Below are 12,874 nucleotides of genomic sequence, written 5' to 3'. Positions count from 1 at the left end.
GGGGGGGGCTTACAGGGAGTATGGCTATGCCAGGTAGGAGACCTGTGCAAACTCCCTGTGCTTACCGTGGGGGCTAGAGAGACCGGGCAGGCACCGTGTTATGCTATGGAGCGCACAGTGTTTCCAGTGCGGGTGCATAGCCCGGTGCGGTTCATACCAGCTCTTCGTATTGGCCGGGCTAGAGTGGGTATCGAGCCAGGTAAGGTTGGGCAGGCTCGGTGCTCAAGAGCTCCAGTGCGCCTGCATGGTCCGGTCTATCCAGGGCCACCTCCAAACACCAGTCCGCCGGTGGCAGCTCCCCGCACCAGGCTTCCTGTGCGTGTCCTCGATCCAGTACCACCAGTTCCAGCACCACGCACCAGGCCTTCAGTGCGCCTCGCCTGTTCAGCACAGCCAGAGCCATCCTTCTCTCCAGCGCTGCCGGAGTCTCCCGCCTGTTCAGCGCTTCCAGAGCCTTCCTCCTCTACAGCGCTGCTGGTGTCTCCCGCCTGTTCAGCGCAGACAGCGTTTTCCTCCTCTCCTGCACTGCCAGAGTCTCCCGCCTGTTCAGGGCTTCCAGAGCCTTCCTCCTCTACAGCGCTGCCGGAGCCTCCTGCCTGTTCAGCGCAGCCTGAGCTGCCAGTCTGCATGAAGCAGCCAGAGCTGCCAGTTTGCATGGAGAAGCCAGAGCTGCCAGTCTGCATGGAGCAGCCAGAGCTGTCAGCCTGCATGGAGCAGCCTGAGCTGTCAGTCTGCATGGAGCAGCCTGAGCTGCCAGTCTGCATGGAGCAGCCAGAGCTGCCAGTCGGCATGGAGCAGCCAGAGCTGCCAGTCGGCATGGAGCAGCCAGAGCTGCCAGTCGGCATGGAGCAGCCAGAGCTGCCAGTCTGCATGGAGCAGCCAGAGCTGCCAATCTGCATGGAGCAGCCAGAGCTGCCAATCTGCATGGAGCAGCCAGAGCTGCCAGTCTGCATGGAGCAGCCAGAGCTGCCAGTCTGCATGGAGCAGCCAGAGCTGCCAGTCTACACGGAGCAGCCAGAGCTGCCAGTCTGCATGGAGCAGCCAGAGCTGCTAGATCCGCCAGTCAGCCATGATCTTCCAGATCTGCCAGTCAACCAGATTCTTCCAGATCTGCCAGTCAACCAGACTCTTCCAGATCCGCCAGCCAGCCAGGATCTGCCGGAGCCAACTACCTGCCTGAGCTTCCTCTCAGTGCTGAGCTTCCTCTCAGTGCTGGGCTTTCCCTCAGTGCTGAGCTGCCCCTCAGTCCCGAGCTTCCCCTCAGTCCCGTGCTGCCCCTCAGTCCCGAGCTGCCCCTCAGTCCCGAGCTGCCCCTCAGTCCCGAGCTGCCCCTCAGTCCCGAGCTGCCCCTCAGTCCAGTGGGATTCTGGGTGAGAACTATTAGGCCACGGTCGGCGGCGAGGGTGGATTATCCCAGGACGCGAAGGGGAGGAACTATGACATTAATGGAGTGGGGTCCACGTCCCGAGCCGGAGACAGACGCCCACCCGGACCCTCCCTATGGTTTTGAGGTGCATCCGGGAGTCCGCACCTTAGGGGGGAGGTTCTGTCACGCCTTGATCTTAGTATTTTGTGTTTTATTTACTTATTTGGTCAGGCCAGGGTGTGACATGGGTTATTGTGGTGTGTTTTTTGTCTTGGTGTTTTGTGGGGTGTCTAATTAGTCTATGGCTTCCTGAGGCGGTTCTCAATCAGAGTCAGGTGATTATCGTTGTCTCTGATTGGGAGCCATATTTAGGCAGCCATATTCTGTTAGTGTTTTCGTAGGTGATTGTTCCTGTCTCTGTGTAGTGCTCACCAGATAGGCTGTAATTAGGTTTTCGCGTTTCGTTTGTTGTTTTGTATTATTTATAGTTATTTCATGTATCGCTATTCTTCATTAAAAGATATGATTAATCACCACGCTGCATTTTGGTCCGACTCTCCTTCAACTGACGAACGCCGTTACACCCCCTCTTTGTGACCTGCCTCCCCATGCCTGTGACCTGCTTTCACGATGTTACTCTACATCACGTGTCAAACTCATTTCACGAAGGGTCGAGTGTCTGCAAAAATATAAACGCAAAATGCAACAATTTCAAAGATTTTACTGAGTTACAGTTCATAGAAGGAAATCAGTCAATTTAAATCAATAAATTAGGACCTAATCTATGGATTTCACATGACTGGGCAGGGGCAGAAGAAGCCAAAAGTGGAGGTCCTGGGCTGGCGTGGTTACACGTGGTCTGCGGTTGTACTGACAAATTCTCTAAAACAATGGAGGTGACTTATGGTAGAGAAATTAACATTCAATTCTCTGGCAACAGCTCTGTTGGACATTCCTGCAGTCAGAAAGTCAATTGCACGCTCCCTCAAAACTTGACATCTATGGCATTGTGTTGTGTGACAAAACTGCACATTTTAGATTGTCCTTTGATTGTTCCCAGTACAAGGTGCACCACTGTAATATGTTATGTGATATGCCACACCTGTCAGGTAGATGGATTATCTTGGCAAAGGAGAAATACTCACTAACAAGGACATAAACACATTTGTGTGTAACAGGGTTATATTGGTGATTCCCCTTGCCACTTTATTATTAAGCCAATGGGTTTTTGGTTTTAGTTTTGTCTTGCCTTCACCTACTCAACATGGCATCTTATTGGCTGGTTTGCATAGCTTGCTTACGAGGGGGGATGTTTCATTAGAATCATCCCAGTGAACAAGCACCAAACCAGCGGTAAGTTGTTTGTTGCAAAGCACTGCACGTCAAAAGTGATTTTTATACTCCCAAGTGATGATTTAAATGTACAATTATATCAATGTGTTTGTAAATGTTATTCGAACATCACACATAAGATGCAGGAAATGAACCATCATATTTGTCAGGTACAGTTCACTTTTATATCACTCGAATATCCAATTAATGGTGGACAATATTGAGCGATATCATGAGTCTACCTTCACGTATCTGAAATTACATACTGGTCAAACATCCTGGGGTGGCAGGGTAGCCTAGTGGTTAGAGCGTTGGACCAGTAACTGGAAGGTTGCAAGTTCAAATCCCCAAGCTGACAAGGTACAAATCTGGTGTTCTGCCCCTGAACAGGCAGTTAACCCACTGTTCCTAGGCTGTCATTGAAAAATAGAATTTGTTCTAAACTGACTTGCCTAGTTAAATAAAGGTAAATTCAAAAATATGTAGTTTTTTCTTCACAAAAGTAGTGCACTGGGCATTTACTAGTAGTGATCAGACCGATATAGCACAGGCAAAAAAAATCTCACCACCTCCAAACATCTTCCTGTGGCTAGGACAGAGGATGAAAAACATGCAGTTACTTGCTGTATAACTCTGATGCTAGAGCTAACTGTGTGCTATTGTTTTGCATGGAATAATCTGACAGAGCTAACTGTGTGCTATTGTTTTGAATGGAATAATCTGACAGAGCTAACTGTGTGCTATTGTTTTGAATGGAATAATCTGACAGAGCTAAACGTGCGCAATTGTTTTGCATGGAATAATCTGACAGAGCTAACTGTGTGCAATTGTTTTGCATGGAATAATCTGACAGAGCTAACTGTGTGCAATTGTTTTGCATGGAATAATCTGACAGAGCTAACTGTCTGCAATTGTTTTGCATGGAATAATCTGACAGAGCTAACTGTGTGCTATTGTTTTGCATGGAATAATCTGACAGAGCTAACTGTGTGCTATTGTTTTGAATGGAATAATCTGACAGAGCTAAACGTGCGCAATTGTTTTGCATGGAATAATCTGACAGAGCTAAACGTGCGCAATTGTTTTGCATGGAATAATCTGACAGAGCTAACTGTGTGCAATTGTTTTGCATGGAATAATCTGACAGAGCTAACTGTGTGCAATTGTTTTGCATGGAATAATCTGACAGAGCTAACTGTCTGCAATTGTTTTGCATGGAATAATCTGACAGAGCTAACTGTGTGCAATTGTTTTGCATGGAATAATCTGACAGAGCTAACTGTGTGCAATTGTTTTGCATGGAATATCTGACAGAGCTAACTGTGTGCTATTGTTTTGCATGGAATAATCTGACAGAGCTAACTGTGTGCTATTGTTTTGCATGGAATAATCTGACAGAGCTAACTGTGTGCAATTGTTTTGCATGGAATAATCTGACAGAGCTAACTGTGTGCTATTGTTTTGCATGGAATAATCTGACAGAGCTAACTGTGTGCTATTGTTTTACATGGAATAATCTGACAGAGCTAACTGTGTGCTATTGTTTTGCATGGAATAATCTGACAGAGCTAACTGTGTGCTATTGTTTTGAATGGAATAATCTGACAGAGCTAACTGTGTGCTATTGTTTTGCATGGAATAATCTGACAGAGCTAACTGTGTGCTATTGTTTTGAATGGAATAATCTGAAATGTGTAGTTTGACAATGCTCTTCAAGAGGTGATGCTATAACCAAATAGTTAACATATATTTATATTAACAATCCCTTGAAAACGGAACGCTTCTAATCGGAACGCTCTGGACCTTATTGTGGCATTTTACTGATAACAACCTATTAAGAAATTTACAGCATGGTGATGTCACCATGGAAGGCCAAAATGCCATCCCACCAAAACAGGCAGACATTTCTGGTATTTTCAAAAAGCTCTAACGCTAAAAGTGGCATAATCACCATTTTCACAATTTCACAGTATTTTTCCAACCTCATAGTGTGAAAATATATAGAAAACACAGGAACATTTCGTTTTACTAGGGGCGGCAGATACACTGGTGGGGAGGAACGTTGGGCCAGTAACTTAAAGGTTGCTTTGGGTAGCTTCCCACAATAAATTGAGGGAATTTTGGCCCATTCCTCCTGACAGAGATGGTGTAACCAAGTCAGGTTTGTAGGCCTCCTTGCTCGCACACTCCAATACCTTGACTTTGTTGTCCTTAAGCCATTATGCCACAACTTTGGAAGTATGCTTGGGGTCATTGTCCATTTGGAAGTCCCATTTGTGACCAAGCTTAAACTTTCTGACTGATGTCTACCAAGATAATTATCTTCTATTATAATCACAGCAGTATATATCCACCTCCAAGCAGACACATCGATGCCCTGCGACAAACCATCAAACAGGCAAAGCGTCAATACAGGGCTAAGATTGAAATCATACTACACCGTCTCCGACGCTCGTCGGATGTGGCAGGGCTTGTAAACTATTACAGACTACAAAGGCAAGCAACACTGAGGCATGCATGAGAGCATCAGCTGTTCCAGACGACTGTGTTATCACGCTCTCCGTAGCCGACGTGAGTAAGACCTTTAAACAGGTCAACATACACAAGGCTGCGGGGACAGACGGATTACCAGGACGTGTGCTCCGGGCATGTGCTGACCAACTGCCAGGTGTCTTCACTGACATTTTCAACATGTCCCTGATTGAGTGTGTAATACCAATATGTTTCAAGCAGACCACCATAGTCCCTGTGACCAAGAACACAAAGGCAACCTTCCTAAATGATTACGGACCCGGAGCATTCACGCCCGTAGCCACGAAGTGCTTTGAAAGGCTGGTAATGGCTCACAACACCATTATCCCAGAGACTCCAATTTGCATACCGCCCAAACAGATCCACAGATTATGCAATCTCTATTGCACTCCACACTGCCCTTTCCCACCTGGTCAAAAGGAACACCTATGTGAGAATGCTATTCTTTGACTACAGCTCAGCGTTCAACACCATAGTACCCTCAAAGCTCATCACTATGCTAAGGAACCTGGGACTAAACATGTCCCTCTGCAACTGGATCCTGTACTTCCTGACAGACTGCCCCCAGGTGGTGAGGGTAGGTAGCAACACATCTGCCACGCTGATCCTCAACACTGGAGCTCCCCAGGGGTGCGTGCTCAGTCCCCTCCTGTACTCCCTGTTCCCCCACGGCCGCATGGCCAGGCACGACTACAACACCATCATTAAGTTTGTAGACGACACAACAGTGGTAGGCCTGATCACTGACAATGGTGAGACAGCCTATAGGGAGGAGGTCAGATACCTGGCCGGGTGGTGCCAGAATAACAACCAAGACTAAGGAGATGATTGTGGACTACAGGAAAATGAATACCGAGCACACCCACATTCTCATCGACGGGGCTGTAGTGGAGCAGGTTGAGAGCTTCAAGTTCCTTGATGTTCACATCATCAACAAAGTAGAATGGACCAAACACACCAAGACAGTCGTGAAGAGGGCACGACAAAACCTATTCCCCCTCAGGAAACTAAAAAGATTTGGCATGGGTCCTGAGATCAACAAAAGGTTCTACAGCTGCAACACCGAGAGCATCCTGATCGGTTGCATCACTGCCTGGTACGGCAATTGCACTGCCTCTGACTGCAAGGCACTTTAGATGGTGGTGTGTACAGCCCAGTACATCACTGGGGCAAAGCTGCCTGCCATCCAGGACCTCTACACCAGGCAGTGTCAAAGGAAGGTCCTAAAAATTGTCAAAGACCCCAGCCACCCCAGTCATAGACTGTTCTCTCTACTACCACATGGCAAGCGGTGCCGGAGTGCCAAGTCTTGGACAAAAAGGCTTCTTAACAGTTTTTACCCCCAAGCCATAAGACTCCTGAACAGGTAACCAAATGGTTACCCGGACTATTTGCATTGTGTGCCCCCCCAACCCCTCTTTTACGCTGCTGCTACTCTCTGTATATAACATATGCATAGTCACTTTAACTATACATCCATGTACATGCTATCTCAATTGGCCCGACCAACCAGTGCTCCCGCCACATTGGCTAACCGGGCTGTCTGCATTGTGTCCCACCACCTGCCAACCGCTCTTTTTACGCTACTGCTACTCTTTGTTCATCATATATGCGTAGTCACTTTAACCATACCTACATGTACATACTACCTCAATAAGCCTGACTAACCTGTGTCTGTATATTGCCTTGCTACTGTTATTTTCAAATGTATTTTTACTGTAATTTTATTTCTTCACACACACACACACACACACACACACACACACACACACACACACACACACACACACACACACACACACACACACACACACACACACACACACACACACACACACACACACACACACACACACACACACACACACACACACACACACACACACACACTGTTGGTTAGAGCCTGTAAGTAAGCATTTCACTGTAAGGTTTACACCTGTTGTATTCGGCGCACGTGACAAATAAACTTTGATTTAATTTGGACTCTATTTAAACTGGAAACCACATATCCTGAGGCTGCATTCATTGTAGCTGGTGATTTTAACAAGGCTAATCTGAAAACAAGACTCCCTAAATGTTATCATCATATTGAATGCGCTACCCGGGCGGAAGAAATCCTGGACCATTGTTACTTTAACTTCCGTGACACATACAAAGCCCTGCCCCACCCTCCTTTCGGAAAATCTGACTACAACTCCATTTTGTTGCTCCCAGCCTACAGACAGAAACTAAAACAGGAAACGCCCATGCTTAGGTCTGTTCAACGCTGGTCCAACCAATCTAATTCCATGCGTCAAGATTGCTTCGATCACGTGGACTGGGATATGTTCCGCATAGATTTGGACAGCAACATTGATGAATACGTTGATTTGGTGAGCGAGTTTATTAGCAAGTGCATCAGTGATGTTGTACCCACAGCAACTATTAAAACATTCCCCAACCAGAAACCGTGGATTGATGGCAGCATTCGTGCAAAACTGAAAGCGCGAACCACTGCTTTTAATCAGGGCAAGGAGACCAGTAACATGACCGAATACAAACAGTGTAGCTATTACCTCTGCAAGGCAATCAAACAAGAACAGAGTCAGTAAAGAGACAAAGTATATTCACAATTCAACTGCTCAGACTAGAGAGGTATGTGGCACGGTCTACAGTCAATCACAGACTACAAAAAGAAAACCAGCCCTGTCGCGGACCACGATGTCCTGCTCCCAGACAAACGAAACAACTTATTTGCTCGTTTTGAGGTCAAAACAGTGCCAACGACACAGCCCGCTACCAAATCCTGCGGGCTCTCCTTCACCGCAGCCAACGTGAGTAAAGTATTTAAATGTGTTAACCCTCGCAAGCTGCCGGCCCAGACGGCATCCCTAGCCGTGTCCTCAGAGCATGCGCAGACCAGCTAGCTGGCTGGTGTGTTTATGGACATATTCAATCAAACCTTATCCCAGTCTGCTGTTCTCACATGCTTCAAGAGGGCCACCATTGTTCCAGTTCCCAAGAAAGCTAAGGTAACTGAGCTAAATGACTATCGCCTTGTAGCACTCACCTCTGTCATCATATCACCTCACCCCTACCTGACACCCTAGACCCACTCCAATTTGCTTACCACCCCAATAGGTCCACAGACTACGCAATCGCAATCACACTGCAAGTTATTTTTCCACATTTGATATTGACTATAGGGCACAAAATTGCAGGGCCCATGGCTGGCAAGTGAGCTGCATTACATATGCCTAAAATGACAATGCGGGAATGTGGTTAGGTTTGGGACCAGTTCTTGCAGTAGCGGGTGGGATTCGGACAGAAAGCCAGCAGGTGCAAGCGGGAGCCGCATGAAGAAATCGGTCCCATGCAGACCTCTACTGTATACCATGACCTTGAATCCTGTAAAGTTAGAGCCTTTTATTACTATGTCAGTGTGAAATGTAGGGAATTAGCTCGGGAAACCGACAGATCATTAATGTCACATTGCCATACTGATTCATAAAACTCACACTGCAATGAAAAAACATCAGAATATTCAATAGTTTGGCTGGTGATTTCATCATTTGATTCCGGTCTAGTGTGATTGAGGCAAAACATTATAGCTAACATTAGCCAACTTTTGGCCAGCTCTCTCTCATGGTACATCAATTGGGGATAGCTAGCCAAGTAAATTTACTTCTGAAACAGAACAAAACAAAGGCTACAAAACATTTCCATACAAACAAAAGCTGTTGGGTAGTAATATTAGCCTCCTCATATCGTTATCTGACCAATAACTAGAGGCTAGAGCTGACCTGGCTGTGGTAGATACTCCCTAGCATACCTAATTAATTGACCTCAGTCGAGAGGGGATTAAACATTAGCTAACATTACATGTCATTACAACACTAGCTCAGCATTGCGGAAAAAAAAACTTGTTTTGTTTAATTCTGTTAAAGAAAAAGCAATTTCAGAATGTGGGGGAATATGACCCACACCGTCCTCAGTGAAAGTTGCACCCCTGTATATATATTTGAATACGCCTCTGAATCTCATCTCTCTCGCTCACACTCTCTCAGCTTTCCATGTCAGACAAGTGGGACATTCACTATCTCCAATTTATGATGATTGTATGCCGCAGATTTCTCATTACAAATAACAATATCACGGATATCCAATGTAACTCAAAGTTTTCAGAATTCTTGAAGTGTGGATCTGTCCCTATTTTGGGCATTCTTAATACAGCATTTTTGTTCCCTCTTAATGGAGGTCTAGCTTCTTAAAGAGAAAAAAAGGAAAGAACAGTCATATTATGAGAAATATTATATTTTAGATGCCTACTGTGTGCCGAAGTAGTTGTGTTGATCTTGAAATTGTTATTCTGAGTGACCTCTGCCAGTGGCCCAGGAGTTCTATAGTAAACACCTGCCAGGAACGCATGGGCTGTGTCTGAAATGGCAGCCTATTATCAGGTATCAAGGTAAGACCCAGGTGCATACTGTGTGAAGTAACAATGTTTATTGAAACAACAGGGGCAGGAAAACGACAGGTCAAAGTGGGCAGTGGTCGATAATCCAGAGTAAGAGCAAAGGTACAGGACAGAAGGCAGGCTCAGGCAGAGTTCAGTAATCCAGAGGTGGAGCAAAGGTAATAATAATAAAGGTACAGGACAGAGGGCAGGCTCAGGCAGAGTTCAGTAATCCAGAGGTGGAGTAAAGGTACAGGACAGAAGGCAGGCTCAGGCAGAGTACAGTAATCCAGAGGTGGAGCAGAGGTACAGGACAGAAGGCAGGCTCAGGCAGAGTTCAGTAATCCAGAGGTGGAGCAGAGGTACAGGACAGAAGGCAGGCTCAGGCAGAGTACAGTAATCCAGAGGTGGAGCAAAGGTAATAATAATAAAGGTACAGGACAGAGGGCAGGCTCAGGCAGAGTTCAGTAATCCAGAGGTGGAGTAAAGGTACAGGACAGAAGGCAGGCTCAGGCAGAGTTCAGTAATCCAGAGGTGGAGCAGAGGTACAGGACAGAAGGCAGGCTCAGGCAGAGTTCAGTAATCCAGAGGTGGAGCAAAGGTACAGGACAGAAGGCAGGCTCAGGCAGAGTTCAGTAATCCAGAGGTGGAGCAAAGGTACAGGACAGAAGGCAGGCTCAGGCAGAGTTCAGTAATCCAGAGGTGGAGCAAAGGTACAGGACAGAAGGCAGGCTCAGGCAGAGTTCAGCAATCCAGAGGTGGAGCAGAGGTACAGGACAGAAGGCAGGCTCAGGCAGAGTACAGTAATCCAGAGGTGGAGCAGAGGTACAGGACAGAGGGCAGGCTCAGGCAGAGTACAGTAATCCAGAGGTGGAGCAGAGGTACAGGACAGAAGGCAGGCTCAGGCAGAGTTCAGTAATCCAGAGGTGGAGCAGAAGTACAGGACAGAGGGCAGGCTCAGGCAGAGTTCAGTAATCCAGAGGTGGAGCAGAGGTACAGGACAGAGGGCAGGCTCAGGCAGAGTTCAGTAATCCAGAGGTGGAGCAGAGGTACAGGACAGAAGGCAGGCTCAGGCAGAGTTCAGTAATCCAGAAGTGGAGCAGAGGTACAGGACAGAGGGCAGGCTCAGGCAGAGTTCAGTAATCCAGAGGTGGAGCAGAGGTACAGGACAGAGGGCAGGCTCAGGCAGAGTTCAGTAATCCAGAGGTGGAGCAGAGGTACAGGACAGAAGGCAGGCTCAGGCAGAGTACAGTAATCCAGAGGTGGAGCAGAGGTACAGGACGACGGGCAGCGTGGTCAGGCAGGTAAGGGTCAAAAACCAGGAGGAGGAGAAAAAGAGAGGCTGGTAAAAGACATGCGCTGACAGAACAACTGCTGGTAAGCTTGACAAGACAAAGACAAACTGGCAGAGACAGACATAAAACACAGGTATAAATACCCAGAGGATAAGTGGGGAAGATGGACGACACCTGGAGGATGAGGGAGACAAGCACAAGGACAGGTGAAACAGATCAGGGCGTGACACCTATTCCCTATATAGTGTGCTACTTTTGAGCAGGGCCCATAGGGCTCGGTTCAAAAGTAGCGTAACTATAGACCTATAGTATGTAACCATGGATGTAACCATGTAACCATGCACTTCAAGGAGATCGATGCTTCAGAGTTCAGGGATATTTTTTTCAGATTCACCAAGAGCACAATGTGAAATTGCAGTTTAGAAATGATTGCATATTCATTTTATTTGGTGTTTTGTAACCGTGAAGTTAAAGAAGGTATTTTCTAAATATATTTTATAACTTTTTGGTTGAGTACATTGCAGAGGAAAAGGAAATGGACATTTGGAACAGGACAAGTGTTAAGTGTCATAGCTTACTATTATTGAACACACTGGCATGGAAACTTAAGACTTCTTTATCATGTTCCAGTGTTATGAAAATGATCTATAGTGACATCTGTTTTAGAATATTCTTTGTAAAATATGATATAATGGTACATATGTTCCAAGAGGCGGCTGCGACAAATACAAGAATATTAACATCTCTATTTTTTTATGTAAAAGACATTACATTTATTTCCACAGGTGCTGCCCAGAATATATTTTTATGGTCGTTTGGCAGCCATGCTCGTCTGTCTGATGGTTAATTCATTGAGTTCTGACAGTCTGGGAACTCTAAAATCATACATTTGTAAATCAAAAACCCTAGTGGAGAGGAATATATATTTATTTGGAACTGCTGATATTGTTTTGAATGAAATTGCGTCAGGAGAAAAATATGACCATTAGTTATGTAAAGACTGGACCTCTTGGTTGACTTTGGGAAATGTTGAGATGAGATTATGGGACGTCTCCATACCTCTCCACGGTAGAGGGCAGTATTTACATTATATTTGTCCAAGAACATACTGTCTGAGAGTGCAAATAAGGCCGTCTTTGCATCATATCAGATACACATCTCAGACTGAGTTGCTATAAATGGATACTCCGATGACCCTGTTTAGAGAGAGAAAAATACCACAAATGTTTTACATGTATTAATCTATGTTAGAGATCAAAGTAAAACGGGTCACTCTAATCAGATGCTGTTTGACATAAACTTCCCCTCTCTCTGTATAAATTACACCATACACAACACAGCTATAACAAGAGCCATTACAGTAAACCCAATGAGATGATTCAGTGAGGAGGCTGCAGGCTCCATCAGGTCATCTCCTGGTAACCTCTGGGAGTCTCGGTCTAGATTAGGACCAGAAGTGAGTTGAGGAGCTCTGGGCATAGTAGGTCTGTTCAGGGGTGTGCAACACTCTGATATAACAGTCGGCTATATATGTATTGTGTAGAACTATGATCATCTGTCAAGTAGAATTGAAGTTAGATTTCATTTCCAGCTGCAACATTGTGAATGTGGAATACACTCCCAGTGGACTGGTGGTGGGGCTCCTGAGGCAGATTGACATATGATGCTGCAGTTGGCTGGAGGATGAGGGACCCGGGGAGAGAAGTAGCCTATTATTGGCAAAGAGACATTACAGTAACATGTTTTCTATAATAAAGGTAGTAGGAACATTTGAAATAGTTAATACATTTGAAATGTAATAGTGAATAAAAAATGTAGAAATATAATATGTGTTAGTTGTATTTAACTAGGCAAAAACCACTCCTTCATTTGACCTCGGCTACTTAATTGATTTGATTTAATACAATGTATCTC

Source organism: Oncorhynchus gorbuscha, linkage group LG06, assembly GCF_021184085.1.
Source record: "Oncorhynchus gorbuscha isolate QuinsamMale2020 ecotype Even-year linkage group LG06, OgorEven_v1.0, whole genome shotgun sequence".
NCBI classification, from domain to species: Eukaryota; Metazoa; Chordata; class Actinopteri; order Salmoniformes; family Salmonidae; genus Oncorhynchus; species Oncorhynchus gorbuscha.
Note: the sequence above shows the minus strand (reverse complement) of the source record.